Raw genomic sequence first — 16,001 nt, 5'->3', positions numbered from 1 at the left:
ACAGTGTAGTGTGGTCTAGTATAAATACAGTTATAGTGTAGTACAGTGTAGTGTGGTCTAGTATAAATACAGTTATAGTGTAGTACAGTGTAGTGTGGTCTAGTATAAATACAGTTATAGTGTAGTACAGTGTAGTGTGGTCTAGTATAAATACAGTTATAGTGTAGTACAGTGTAGTGTGGTCTAGTATAAATACAGTTATAGTGTAGTACAGTGTAGTGTGGTCTAGTATACATACAGTTATAGTGTAGTACAGTGTAGTGTGGTCTAGTATAAATACAGTTATAGTGTAATACAGTGTAGTGTGGTCTAGTATAAATATAGTTATAGTGTAGTACAGTGTAGTGTGGTCTAGTATAAATATAGTTATAGTGTAGTGTAGTGTAGTGTGGTCTAGTATAAATATCGTTATAGTGTAGTTTAGTGTAGTATGGTCTAGTATAAATATTGTTATAGTGTAGTACAGTGTAGTGTGGTCTAGTATAACTACAGTTATAGTGTAGTACACGTGTGTGTGGTCTAGTATAAATATAGTTATAGTGTAGTACAGTGTAGTGTGGTCTAGTATAAATATAGTTATTGTGTAGTGTAGTATAGTGTGATCTAGTATAAAAACAGTTATAGTGTAGTACAGAGTAGTGTGGTCTAGTATAAATACAGTTATAGTGTAGTACAGTGTAGTATGGTCTAGTATAAATACAGTTATAGTGTAGTACAGTGTAGTGTGGTCTAGTATAAATACAGTTATAGTGTAGTACAGTGTAGTGTGGTCTAGTATAAATACAGTTATAGTGTAGTACAGTGTAGTGTGGTCTAGTATAAATACAGTTATAGTGTAGTACAGTGTAGTGTGGTCTAGTATAAATACAGTTATAGTGTAGTACAGTGTAGTGTGGTCTAGTATAAATACAGTTATAGTGTAGTACAGTGTAGTGTGGTCTAGTATAAATACAGTTATAGTGTAGTACAGTGTAGTGTGGTCTAGTATAAATACAGTTATAGTGTAGTACAGTGTAGTGTGGTCTAGTATAAATATAGTTATAGTGTAGTACAGTGTAGTGTGGTCTAGTATAAATACAGTTATAGTGTAGTACAGTGTAGTGTGGTCTAGTATAAATACAGTTATAGTGTAGTACAGTGTAGTGTGGTCTAGTATAAATACAGTTATAGTGTAGTACAGTGTAGTGTGGTCTAGTATAAATACAGTTATAGTGTAGTACAGTGTAGTGTGGTCTAGTATAATACAGTTATAGTGTAGTACAGTGTAGTGTGGTCTAGTATAAATACAGTTATAGTGTAGTACAGTGTAGTGTGGTCTAGTATAAATACAGTTATAGTGTAGTACAGTGTAGTGTGGTCTAGTATAAATACAGTTATAGTGTAGTACAGTGTAGTGTGGTCTAGTATAAATACAGTTATAGTGTAGTACAGTGTAGTGTGGTCTAGTATAAATACAGTTATAGTGTAGTACAGTGTAGTGTGGTCTAGTATAAATACAGTTATAGTGTAGTACAGTGTAGTGTGGTCTAGTATAAATACAGTTATAGTGTAGTACAGTGTAGTGTGGTCTAGTATAAATATAGTTATAGTGTAGTACAGTGTAGTGTGGTCTAGTATAAATATAGTTATAGTGTAGTACAGTGTAGTGTGGTCTAGTATAAATATAGTTATAGTGTAGTACAGTGTTGTGTGGTCTAGTATAAATACAGTGTAGTGTAGTACAGTGTAGTGTGATCTAGTATAAAACAGTTATAGTGTAGTACAGTGTAGTGTGGTCTAGTATAAATACAGTTATAGTGTAGTACAGTGTAGTATGGTCTAGTATAAATACAGTTATAGTGTAGTACAGTGTAGTGTGGTCTAGTATAAATACAGTTATAGTGTAATACAGTGTAGTGTGGTCTAGTATAAATATAGTTATAGTGTAGTGCATTGTAGTGTGGTCTAGTATAAATACAGTTATAGTGTAGTACAGTGAAGTGTGGTCTTTATAAATACAGTTATAGTGTAGTACAGTGTAGTGTGGTCTAGTATAAATACAGTTATAGTGTAGTACAGTGTAGCGTGGTCTAGTATAAATACAGTTATAGTGTAGTGTAGTGTGGTCTAGTGTTAATACAGTTATAGTGTAGTACAGTGTAGTGTGGTCTAGTATAAATATAGTTATAGTGTAGTGTAGTGTAGTGTGGTCTAGTATAAATACAGTTATAGTGTAGTACAGTGAAGTATGGTCTAGTATAAATACAGTTATAGTGTAGTACAGTGTAGTGTGGTCTAGTATAAATACAGTTATAGTGTAGTGTGGTGTAGTATAAATACAGTTATAGTGTAGTGAAGTGTAGTGCGGTGTAGTATAAATACAGTTATAGTGTAGTACAGTGTAGTGTGGTCTAGTATAAATATAGTTATAGTGTAGTGTAGTACACGCGTGTGTGGGGTCAATATTGTGGGGAAATTAGTTGAGGTAAATAATGTTGTAAATGAGCGGGAAATGTCTTTATAGTTTAGTCTAGTCTAAATATAGTTGTAGTTACAGTCTAGTACAGTACAATTATAGTGTAGTCATATATAGTGCAGTTACAGTACAGTGTAGTACACGTGTGTGTGGAGAAATTACTGAGGTAAATAATGTTGTAAATGAGCGGAAATGTCTTTGACTGTCTAGTCTAGTCTAGATATAAATATAGTTATAGTGTAGTGTAGTACACGTGTATGTGTGTGTGGTCAATAAATATAAATATATAGTTACAGTACAGTGTAGTGTAGTACATGTGTATGTGGGGTCAAACATGGTGGAGAAATGAGTTGAGGTAAATAATGTTGTAAATGAGCAGGAATTGTCTTTGTAGTTTAGTCTAGTCTAAATATATAGTTATAGTTACAGTGTAGTACACGTGTGTGTCTGTGTGGTCAATACATACAAATATATAGTTCTTCTTGGTTCTTGGTTACTTGGTCCTCTAAAATATTCCAACTGGAATTTAAACTGGAGGTGGTGAAGGGAGGGATTAAGCCAGAAAGGGTTATTGGGAAGAAAGTGCTACTTTAAATTTAGTTGCATCTGGTTGGGTAACTATAGTTTGGTGGAGATTATTCCATGCTTTAATTGTGCGTGGGAAGAACGAATTGCTGTACACATCTGTCTTTGTAGCTGGGATCACAAATTGGATCGAATGCCCTCGTCTGCTCCTAATTGGTTTGGGGTTGGTGTAGGTCTTGTGATCTATGTCTAGCTGACCATTTAACATTTTGTAAAAACAGGTCAAACGGTGAGCTTCACGTCTGTCTTGGAGAGGGTTCCAACCCAGAGAATTCAGAAGTTTGGTGACACTCGCTTCTCTCTCATAGGTGTTAGTAACAAATCGAGCGGCCTGTCTTTGGACACGTTCGATGGAAGATTTTTTTTTATCTGTGTATGGGTCCCAAGCTGCAACTGTTCCCGCTCAATTATAGTGTAGTGTACACGTGTAGTCTAGTACACGTGTGTGTGTGGGGTCAAAATGGTGGATATATATATATATATACAGTACAGTTCACGTGTGTGTGGTCAATGACCACATAAATAATGTTGTAAATGAGCGGGAAATGTCTTTGTGTGTGTGTGTAGTCTAGTATAAATATAGTGTAGTGTAGTGTAGTACACGTGTGTGGGGTCAATATTGTTAATATATATAAATATAGTGCAGTTACAGTGTAGTGTAGTCTAGTACACGTGTGTGTGGTCAATATATAGTTATAGTACAGTGTAGTGTAGTGTAAAACACTGTGTGTAGGGTCAATAAATACCACATATATATAGTACAGTTACAGTACAGTTCATGTGTGTGAGGTCAATGACCACACAAATAATGTTGTAAATGAGCGGGAAATATGTGTGTCTGTGGTCAATAAATATAAATATATAGTTACAGTGTAGTGTAGTGTAGTACATGTGTGTGGGGTCAATATTGTTAATATAGTGTAGTGTAGCACACGTGTGTGGGGTCAATATTGTTAATATAGTGTAGTGTAGTACATGTGTGTGGGGTCAATATTGTTAATATAGTGTAGTGTAGTACACGTGTGTGGGGTCAATATGGGTCAATGACCACATAAATACAGTATAGTCAATAAACTAGACGGACGGAGGTAAATAATGTTGTAAATGTGTGTGTGGTCAATATATATAAATATATAGTACAGTATAAATATAGTACATTGTAGTGTAGTGTAGTTACACGTGTGTGTGTGTGGAACTGGTCAATATAGTGCAGTGTAGTTGTAGTGTAGTGTAGTACAGAACACGTGTGTGTGTGTGTGTGGAACTGGTCAATATAGTGCAGTGTAGTCTAGACAGTACAGTACGCGTGTAGTACAGTGTAGAGTACAGTACAGAACACGTGTGTGTGTAACTGGTTAATATAGTGTAGTACAGTGTAGTGTAGTTCAGTACAGTACACGTGTAGTACAGTGCAGTACAGTACAGAACACTATGTGTGTGTAACTGGTCAATATAGTATAGTATAGTATATCTTTATTGTCATTTTCCTGAGTACTCACATACCCAGAGGAAACAAAAAACGTTGCTCAAGCAATGTCCATTCAGTGTGCAGTAAAATATATATAGAAATAAAAATACATATATCATGAACAAATTAAACACTCTACTCTCTACTAAACATCAACAGGCGTTCCGATCGGCAGCGGCACGACAGTGGCTCTGCTGCAGTGTGTCCAGGTTGGTGGTTGGTGCGCGATACTTTGGCAGGGGGCAAAGTCCGTTTATCAGTCTTATAGCCTGCGGGAAGAAGCTGAGGAGCATCCTGCTGGTTTTGCAGCTAATGCTCCTGTACCTCTTCCCAGATGGCAGGATGGAGAATATGTGATGCGATGGGTGGTAGGGGTCTTTGATGATGGAGATGGCTCTGCTGATACATCTCTTCCTGTATATGTCCAGCAGGAAAGGGAGTGGAGCACCAATAATCCTGCTGGCGGTCTTCACAATCCTGTCTAGTTGGTGCCGTTCGTACGCCTTGCAGCTCCCGAACCAGGAAGTGATGCCGTAGGTTAATGTGCTCTCGATTGTCCCCCTATAAAAAGTTCGCAGGTGTGTGGTGGGGCCACCTGCTTCCGTAGTCTTCGGAGAGGGTGTAGTCGCTGCTGGGCTCTCTTGACCAGTGCGGTGGTGTTGGTCGTGGACGTCAGGTCATCTGACAGGTGGAGTCCTAGGAACTTCACGCTGCTGACCCTTTCCACATCAGCTCCATCGATGTGCAGAGGTGTATGGTGTTGTTTTCCCGCCCTCCTGAAGTAAACCACCATCTCCTTAGTTTTTCCCACGTTGAGAATGAGGTTGTGGGATTTGCACCATCCTGTGAGCAGCTCCACCTCCATCCTGTACTGTAGTGCAGTCATATATAGTGTAGTGTAGTGTAGTGTAGTCATATATAGTGTAGTGCAGTGTAGTGTAGTGTAGTACATGTGTGTGGGGTCAATATTGTTAATATAGTGTAGTGTAGTACACGTGTGTGTGGTCAATATGGGTCAATGCCCACATAAATACAGTATAGTCAATAAACTAGACGGACGGAGCTGAGGTAAATAATGTTGTAAATGTTGTAAATGTGTGTGTGGTCAATATATATAAATATATAGTACAGTATAAATATAGTACAGTGTAGTGTAGTGTAGTACACGTGTGTGTGTGTGGAACTGGTCAATATAGTGCAGTGTAGTTGTAGTGCAGTGTAGTGTAGTACAGAACACGTGTGTGTGTGTGTGTGGAACTGGTCAATATAGTGCAGTGTAGTCTAGACAGTACAGTACACGTGTAGTACAGTGTAGAGTACAGTACAGAACACGTGTGTGTGTAACTGGTTAATATAGTGTAGTACAGTGTAGTGTAGTTCAGTACAGTACACGTGTAGTACAGTGCAGTACAGTACAGAACACTATGTGTGTGTGTAACTGGTCAATATAGTATAGTATAGTATATTTTTACTGTCATTTTCCTGAGTACTCACATACCCAGAGGAAACAAAAAAACGTTGCTCAACCAGTGTCGATTCAGTGTGCAGTAAAAAATAAATATAAATAAAAATACATATATCATGAACAAATTAAACACTCAACTCTCTACTAAACATCAACAGGCGTTCCGATCGGCAGCGGCACGACAGTGGCTCTACTGCAGTGTGTCTAGGGTGGTGGTTGGTGCGCGATACTTTGGCAGGGGGCAAAGTCCGTTTATCAGTCTTATAGCCTGCGGGAAGAGATGCGGAGCATCCTGCTGGTTTTGCAGCTAATGCTCCTGTACCTCTTCCCAGATGGCAGGATGGAGAATATGTGATGCGATGGGTGGTAGGGGTCTTTGATGATGGAGATGGCTCTGCTGATACATCTCTTCCTGTATATGTCCGGCAGGAAAGGGAGTGCAGCACCAATAATCCTGCTGGCGGTCTTCACAATCCTGTCTAGTTGGTGCCGTTCGTACGCCTTGCAGCTCCCGAACCAGGAAGTGATGCCGTAGGTTAATGTGCTCTCGATTGTCCCGCTATAAAAAGTTCGTAGGTGTGTAGTGGGGAGACCTGCTTTCCGTAGTCTTCGGAGAGGTTGTAGTCGCTGCTGGGCTCTCTTGACCAGTGCTATGGTGTTGGTCGTGGACTTCAGGTCATCTGACAGGTGGAGTCCTAGGAACTTCACGCTGCTGACCCTTACCACATCAGCTCCACCGATGTGCAGAGGTGTATGGTGTTGTTTTCCCGCCCTCCTGAAGTCAACCACCATCTCCTTAGTTTTTCCCACGTTGAGAATGTGGTTGTGGGATTTGCACCATCCTGTGAGCAGCTCCACCTCCATCCTGTACTGTAGTGCAGTCATATATAGTGTAGTGTAGTGTAGCGTAGTCATATATAGTGTAGTGCAGTGTAGTGTAGTACAGTACAGTGTAGTACAGTGCAGTACAGTACAGTACACTGTGTGTGGGGTCAATATTGTTAATATAATCTAGTTACAGTGTAGTGTAGTCTAGTGTAGTACAGTGTAGTGTAGTGTGGTCTAGTCTAGTATAAATATAGTTATAGTTCAGTGTAGTGTAGTGTAGTACACGTGGAGTACAGTGCAATATAGTTATAGTGCAGTCTAGTCTAGTATAAATATATAGTTATAGTGCAGTGTAGTGTAGTGTAGTTATAGTGCAGTGTGTGTGTGTGTGTGTGTGGTCAAAATGGGTCAATGTGTAACAATGACCACAGCATCTACAGTTATAATACAGTTCACGTGTATGGGGTCAATATGGGTCAATGACCACATAAATACAGTATAGTCAATAAACTTGACGGACAGAGCTGAGGTAAATAATGTTGTAAATGAGCGGGAACTGTCTGTGGTCAATAAATATAAATATATAGTACAATACAGTTACAGTGTAGTGTAGTGTAGTATAATGTGTGTGTGTGTGTGTGTGTGTGTGTGTGTGGGGGGGGGGGAATTAGTGCGGTGAATAATTTTGTAAATGAGCGGGATCTGTCTGTGGTCAATTAATATAAATATATAGTACAGTTACAGTGTAGTGTAGTGTAGTATACTGTGTGTGTGTGTGGGGTGGGGATTAGTGAGGTGAAAAATGTTTTAAATGAGCGGGAACTGTCCGTGTGGTCAATAAATATAAATACAGTTACAGTGCAGTACACGTGTGTGTGTGTGTGTGTGTGTGTGTGTGTCTGTGTGTGTGTGTGTGTGTGTGTGTGTGTGTATGTGTGTGTGTGTGTGTGTGTGTGTGTGTGTGTGTGTGTGTGTGTGTGTGTGTGTGTGTGTGTGTGTGTGTGTGTGTGTGTGTGTGTGTGTGTGTGTGGTCAATATTGTTAATATATATATTAATACAGTACAGTATAGTGTACAGTATAGTCTGTGGGGTCAATATTGTGCGGTCTCCGGTGGGAAGGCGGCCGTTCCTGGCACCCCAAGCCGCTGGGGGTTCTCCCCGACGCCGGAGCACCATCACCCGGCGAGAACATCGGTCGCCGTGGCGGCGACTGTGGAGGCCTCAATAGGCCCGACTCTGGGTGGACAAGAGGATGGGGACTGGACTTTGTGCCTTACTGGACTTTTTGTGTCTCGGTGTTGAACGTCTTGAATGCTATGTTGTATTTTTTATTAGTGTGCTGCAAGGACATCTGAATTTCAGCTGAATAAGGGGATTAATAAAGTAAAATCTAATCTTAAATCTAATCTAATCTAATCTAATCTAATTGTCAATATCACCACATAAATACAGTTATAGTACAGTGTAGTCCAGTACAGAACACTGTGTGTGGGGGAATTAGTGATGTGAATAATGTTTTAAATGAGCGGAAACTGTCTGTGGTCAATGTTGTTAATATCAGCACATAAACTACAGTACAGTACACGTGTGTGTGTGTGCGTGTTTGTGTGTGTGTGTGTGTGTGTGTGTGGTCAATATGTTGGAGAAATTAGTGAGTGAGAGGTCAATGACCACATAATCTACAGCAGTGCTTCCCAAACTATCTGATGTAGCGTACCGGTAATTTTTTTCCCAATGTGCCAGGTACCGGTAATATGCGTAGTAATATTAATTTATACAGGAAACAATATATATAATGAATATAAGAAAAGTTGATAATCAGTTTTTATCTTATATTAAAGTTTGTAAACAAATAATACAATATTACAATATTTTAAAAATTTTATTAAACCAGCAGTCTTCTAACAAAGATATTTTACCACATAATATATAAGTAATAAACATATATAATGAATAAAGTACAGTAGGTTAATTTTAAAGAATATACAAAATGTGTAGTTATTTTAAACCGCAATCAATAAAGATGTTAACACAAAGATTGAAAGGAATAGGTAACGTTCAATTGTAGACAGAACAATTGAAAATATATCGTAATACTAAAAAATGAAACAAATTATTTTATTACCACAATAATAGCCATGTTAAAACAATACTCTTTACTAATGGAGGTGTTGAGATCATTAAAGATGACAAAGATATCAGCCAAATAAGCCAGCTTCGCTAGCCAATCCACATCTCGGAATAAATGTGACCAATTTGGTTTTTTGTCCTGAAGAAACTCGACATGCTCGTTTCGTAGCTCAAATACTCTTGACAGGACCTTTCCCCTCGATAACCAACGTACCTCAGCATGCAATAAAAGCTGTTTATGATCAGCTCCAATATTATCACATAATGCAGTGAACAGTCTCGAATTTAAAGCATACCTTTACATGCTTTACAATTTTTACAACCTCGCTGAGCACACTGTATAGTTCTGTTGACATTTTTTTTGTTGCAAGACTTTCTAGGTGAAGGAAGCAGTGCGTCGCCTTGCATTCTGGGGCAAGCGCCTTAATTTGTGTAACCACTGCTGGATGCCGTCCTATCATGGCGGCAGCGCCATCAGAACAAACGCCTACACAAAACTTAAAATCCAATCCACATTTGTTAACGATGTAGTCGCTCACAGTCTTAAACAATTCAGAACTAGTTGTTTTTGTTGGTAGTGAAGCAGAGAAAAAAACCTCTTCCTTCAAATCACCTCCATGTTCGAAACGTACATACACCATCATGTGAGGGATAAGATGATTAAACCACCATCATTGTGAGGGGCCGAGTGATTGAAGTCACCGACCTTGTGATGGGCCGAGAAGTTGGAATCACCAACCTTGTGATTCGAACAAACAGTCAGACTTTCAGAGCTGTTGATTAGATTGTAGAATAACAAGATGAGGTAAGGAATGTAGCTGACAACACAGAAGCTATTCTTTAGGTCAAAGGCAATTAAGTAGGTTATGCCAACAGATACTGCGCATGCTTAATAAAATAAATGAATATTAAGTTTACGCCCCGCATGACAAAGTACCCAATTTAAATGTACATGCGACGTATGCTGTGGGAGGAGAGGGAATGATTGATGGCGCACGGAGGGGAGGGTTGGAAGATTGTGAACCTCGGTACCCTGAGTGGAAGGGGTCAGAAGGGGAGGCGTCCGATCAATAAAGACTGTATACTGAGTTGTATAAAAATAGACGTTTTTCCTTTGCTCGGGGTGTCTCAACTTGGAGAGGCACCCTATTCTGCAGACTCGCAAATAAAGCATTTCTTGTTTCCACTATTTAGTCTCTGAGTAGTGATTGTGAACACAAACAATATATCTCACAATCAGAATTGCCTGATTAACAACGTATGTACATTCATCAAGCTGCAAAGCAAAATATTTTGCTAATTTAATCTATTCTATGACCTGATCTTCCATATCGTGAGCCAGATCGTGAATTCGTCGAAATATAGTGTTATTTGAAAGTGGCACCTGAGCCACTTTCTTTGCCGCTGGCTCACCCAGCATTTCCATGCAGACATCTTTAATACAGCCTATCACTAGCGTCTCACCGATTGAGTATGGCTTCTTAGCCTTAGCAACTCGAAGTGCCACTTTATAAGAAGCTCGCAAAGCACGTATTTATGTGTGACACTTCAAAGATCTTTTTCTGACGGCCTTTTAAATCAACATGCTTTCTTTCAAAGAACTCTTTTGGCTTTGAACTCATTTCTTTATGTCTTGTATTTAAATGTCTCTTGAGATTTGATGGCTTCATTGAGTCATTAGCCAACACATCTCCACAAACAACACACTGTGGTGTTTGTACTCCCCCGTCAATCGTGGCTACACAACCAAATTGAATGTACGAGGAGTCATATTTACGACTAAAGCTAGTACGAGTTCTTTTTTCCTGTAATACTTCGGTTTCATCACCGTCATCGGATTCCAAATTACTTGCGCGTTCAGCTACAGGATGTCTCGGCTTGATAAATAAGTCCGTATGATACTCTCTGTTCAACTTCTTGATGATAACTGCGGGAAAGGATTATAATATTAGAGAAGGATGGCCCACTCTGTTATATATTTGTCCCCTGGCCGATGGTACCACCTCTAGCGGTCCACACGTATCACTAATACACCTCTCATTAGATTTGTTAATATCAAACCATTTTTTAAAGTTTATTTTATATTAATAGTGATGCATTGGAGTTTCCTATTATTAACAAATCTAATGAGATTTGTATTAGTGATACTTGTCGGCCGCTACAGGCGCCACCGTCGCGGCGGGAGCAAGTTCGCCAATTGGAGTGGGCCATCCTTCTCTAATATTATAATCCTTGCTGCGGGTCACGGGTGACCCGTTGTACGGTTGTTGGGGTGGGTGTAACATCTTTAAACGTTATGAGAAATGAAATAATATATTCTCTCTTTTTTTTTTGTTCGTGGAGGCAACTCCGTTTCCTACGAATTCGTCTTGAAGCATAAATTCTTCAATAACTGAGGAATTCCCACACAAACCCCCAAGAAAGCGAAGCTTGAGAAGATGGGGGTGAAATTTGGCGGGGAAACAGCAAACATGCCGTGTTCACTTATTCCAGATTCTCCCCTCGCCCTTACACCCTTCCATTTTGTCTGCATCCCACACGCTATAGTAGCACCCACTATTCACTCACAGCGCCACAGTCCGGGTTCCATCCCAACCACGGCCGCTGCCTGCACCGAGTTTATAGAGGAATTGCCAATATTACTTTTAATCCCTTCACCTTCATCATTGATGTATATTGTAAACGCCTGCGGTCCCAGCACGAGCCCTGCGGCACCCCACTAGTCACTGCCTGCTATTCTGAATGGGACCCGTTAAACCCTACTCTATGTTTCCTGTCTGCCAACCACTTCTCTATCAATGTCCAAACTCAACCCTCAATACCATGTGCCCTAATTTTGCCCACCAATGTCCTATTTAGCGAATGCAACGTCCTTTAGCCAAGCAGTTGCCTCTTGATCTGCTGTATGAAGGGTGACAAGTCCTCCTTTGAGTCTTTGTTGAGGGCATGCTTCAATGATGTGTTGCATTGTTTGCTGCTCTCCACAAGCACACCGTGGGGTTGGGCTGCTGCCCCATTTGTGAAGGCTGGCCAAGCAGGGGCCATGTCCAGTCCTGAATCTATTCAGCGTCGTCCACTGCTTCCTTGGGAGATTGGTGCCAGGGACCGGTAGGGTGGGGTCTGGCACCAGATGTTTATTTGGGACGCCCTTGGACTCCCATTCCCTTTTCCAAGCTGATTGGATGGTGAAATCAGCTGGTGGTGGGTTCTTCCAAATTGGTCGTCTAGATGGAAGTCGAGCAGTGGGTGGGTTGAAGATGTCCATGTGAATTGGCAGGTGAGGGGAGTTTTTGGTCTTTTGGAGCATCCTTTGAGTGAGGACTACTCGCCGGATGTGTGGAGGGCCTATGTTCGATAGGACAGGGAGCCAGGGGAGTGGTGTTGAGCGGATTGTTCCTGTGATGATCCTCATTGTTGAGTTCAATTGGGTGTCCACATGATGTGTTTGGGATGACCTGGACCAAACAGGGGCACAATATTCGGCTGAAGAAAATGCAAGGGCTAGTGCTGAAATGCGCAGTGTGGGGGCTGCTGCCCCCCACTTTGAGCCAGCAAGCTTACTGAGGAGATTGTTTCTGGACTTCACCTTAGCTGCTGTTCTTTTAAGATGTTCCTTGAAGGATAGGGTCCTGTCAAGGGTCACTCCGAGGTAGGTTGGAGTGGGAGCATACCTCAGTTTGGTCCTGCGCAGATAGATGTTTGGTTCTCTTGTGGCTTCTGCATTATGGAGGTGGAACACACTGGAGACCGTTTTTGCTGGGCTTGGTTTTAGGCGCCAGGTTTTGCAGTACTCGTCCAGTTTAGCAAGGTCTTCATTGAGCACCTGTTCCAATGTACCAAAATCTGGTGCTTGGAAGGCCAAACAGATGTCATCTGCATAGATGAATTTGTGGGATTTGGTGGTGGGTAGGTCATTTGTATAAGGGTTGAACAAGGTTGGGGCTAAAAGTGACCCTTGCGGGAGCCCATTCTTCTGCGTTCTCCATGCACTCTTGTTCTGTCCAAGGTGAACTCTGAACCTGCGGTTGGAGAGCAGAGATTTGATGGTTTCTGATGCCCAGGCAGGGAGTGCTTTGGTGAGTTTTAGGTGGAGGCCTTTGTGCCACACAGTGTCATAGGCTGCGGTGAGATCAAGGAACACTGCCCCGGTCTTCAGTTTGTTCTCAAAGCCGTTTTCAATGCAGGTGGTTAGGGCCAGAACTTGTTCTCCTGTGCTGCGGTCCTTGCGGAAACCTGCCTGATCAACACTGAGAATCTCTTCTATGTGGGACCTTTTCAAATGCATCCACTGGCTCTCCCTTGTTCATTTTCCTGGTTACATCTTCAAAAAATTCCAGAAGATTAGTCAAGCATGATTTCCCCTTCGTAAATCCATGCTGACTCGGACCGATCCTGTTACTGCTATCCAAATGTTCGACTATGTTATCTTTTATAATTGACTCCAGCAACTTCCCCACCACCGATGTCAGGCTGACTGGTCTATAATTCCCTGTTTTCTCTCTCCCACCTTTCTTAAAAAGTGGGATAACATTAGCTACCCTCCAAGCCACAGGAACTGATCCTGAGTCAATAGAACATTGGAAAATTATCACCAAACCTCCGCTCCACCCGACACACAGCCCGCGGAGGGTGATCGTGGGAGAGTGGGGGCTGTCCTGAGGGATGCGCACCTTCGGCCGCTTTCAACTTGGTGCTTGGGTTCAGATTGCCCAGTCACCTATGGCTTGTGTGGGAAAATGAACCTCACGCTCCCACCTCCCCCTTCTCTCTCCCCCTCTTCTCTCTCTCCCTTCTCTCTCCTCCTCTCTCTCCCCTCCTCTCTCTCCGCTCTTCTCTCTCTATCTCCCTTCTTCTCTCTCTCTCTATCCTCTTCTCTCTCTCCTTATTTCTCTCTCCCCCTCACCCATTCTTCAGAGTGCGGCTGAATGATCTCGGCATGTAACATCACCCATTCCTTCTCTCCAGAGATGCTGCCTGTTTTGTGCGTGGGAGCTTGGGTGCGTACCGCAAGCACTGAGAACGTAATAAATAAAACGTCTGTCCCCACGGTGGGGGTGAATCACCCTGATGTGGGTGTTGGGGTCTGATGGAGGTTCATCGCGGTCAGTGATTGTAGGACAAGGGGTCACAGTTTAAGGATAAAGGGGAAATCTTTTAGGACCGAGATGAGGAAAACTTTTTTCACACAGAGAGTGGTGAATCTGTGGAATTCTCTCCCGCAGAAGGTAGTTGAGGCCAGTTCATTGGCTATATTTAAGAGGGAGTTAGATGTGGCCCTTGTGGCTAAAGGGATCAGGGGGTATGGAGAGAAGGCAGGTACAGGATACTGAGTTGGATGATCAGCCATGATCATATTGAATGGCGGTGCAGGCTCGAAGGGCCGAATGGCCTACTCCTGCACCTATTTTCTATGTTTCTATGTTTCTATGTTACTTCCGCGGGTGTAGGTGGAGGAGAGAGAAAATGGGGAGAGAAGGGGAGAGAGAGAGAAGGGCGAGAGAGGGGGGGGGAGGGAGAGAGAGAGAAGCGGGAGAGAGCGAAGGGAGAGAGAGAGAAGGGGGAGAGAAAAGTGAGGGAGTAAAAGGGAGGGAGACAGAAGGGAGAGAGGAGGGGAAGGGAGAGGATGAGGGGAAGGGAGAGGAGGAGAGAAGAGTGGAGAAAGAGGAGGGGAGAGAGAGGAGAGAGAAGGGGGAGAGGGGAGAGAGAGAAAGGGGAGATGGGCGCGTGTGGTTCATTTTCCCACACAAGACATAGGTGACTGGGCAATCTGAAGCCAAGCACCAAGTTGAAAGCGGCCAAAGGTGCGCATCCCTCAGGACAGCCCCCACTCTCCCACGGCCACCCTCCGCGGGCTGTGTGTCGGGTGGAGCGGAGGTTTGGGACAGTGTTCATCCCTTCACAGTGATGTGATGGACGTGGGGGTCCGGACCAATCGCTGACAAGTCCCGCCCCCCGGCAACGTCAAGTGCGTTATTGGACGTTTCTGTTGAGTGACAGTCGGTCCTTTGGCCTTTGGGCGTCGCCGCCTTTCGGGTAGGTGGCGTTTCGACAGAGCGGCCATTCGGTGAGTTTGCTTTTAAGCGACACAGCTTTTCGGTTTGTTGGCTTTGAGATTTCCCGCCCTTTGGGTTAGTTTGCATTTAGCCGTCCCATCCTTTTGGTTAGTAGACGTTTTGTCTTCGTAACCGTTCGGTTTATTGTCGTTTCGGCCTCGTTTACATTCCGTTCTTTGGCTTCGACTTCTTTGCTTCGGCCTCTCGTTCATCGGCACCACGTCCGCACACGAAGTCAATGTGTTTTCAAGGCAGAGATTGCCAGATTCTTGACTGGTACAGGTGGCAGTGGTTATGGGGAGAAGGCAGGAGTATGGGGTCGAGTGGGAAAGATAGATCAGCCATGATTGAATGGCGGAGTGGACTCGAATAGCCAAATTGTCTAAGTCTACTACTGCATCTTAAGAACTTATGAAATGCTGCCTGACCCGCTGAGTTCCCTCAGCAGATGGAATGTCGCTACAGATTCCAGCATCTGCATCTTTTGTATCTACAGTGGGAGAAAGTATAATTTGCTAATTTTCAGGTGATATGAAAATTTGTGTTGTTGTGGTTGGCAAGGAAGGTGGTGGAAAGTTGCAGCAGGATAAAGGTCAAGGGGTTTATCAATATGCAGGTAGACTGGGAAATTCAAGTTGGTACTGGATACCAAGGGAAGAGACTGGCTTCTAAGAGCAGTTTGTAATCGAGCATACTAGGCAATTTGGTTTGGCATTGTTATATGGGGGGCACAGTGGCACAGCGGTAGAGCTGCTGCCTCACAGCGCCAGAGACCTGGGTTCCATCCTGACTGTAGGTGCTGTCTTTACAGAGTTTGTATGTTCTCCCCATGATCCGGTTTCCTCCCACACTCCAAAGATCTTACAGGTTTGCAGGTTAATTGGCTTCTATAAAATAGCAAATTGTCCCTTGTGTGTGTGTAGGATAGTGTTAGTGTGCGGGGATCGCTGGTCAGCGCGGACTCAGTGGGCTGAAGGGCCTGTTTACACGCTGTATCTCTCAAACTAAAACTAAGA

The sequence above is a fragment of the Amblyraja radiata genome, unplaced genomic scaffold (genome assembly GCF_010909765.2).
Source record: "Amblyraja radiata isolate CabotCenter1 unplaced genomic scaffold, sAmbRad1.1.pri S47, whole genome shotgun sequence".
NCBI classification, from domain to species: domain Eukaryota; kingdom Metazoa; phylum Chordata; class Chondrichthyes; order Rajiformes; family Rajidae; genus Amblyraja; species Amblyraja radiata.
This window is presented reverse-complemented; position numbering follows the sequence as displayed.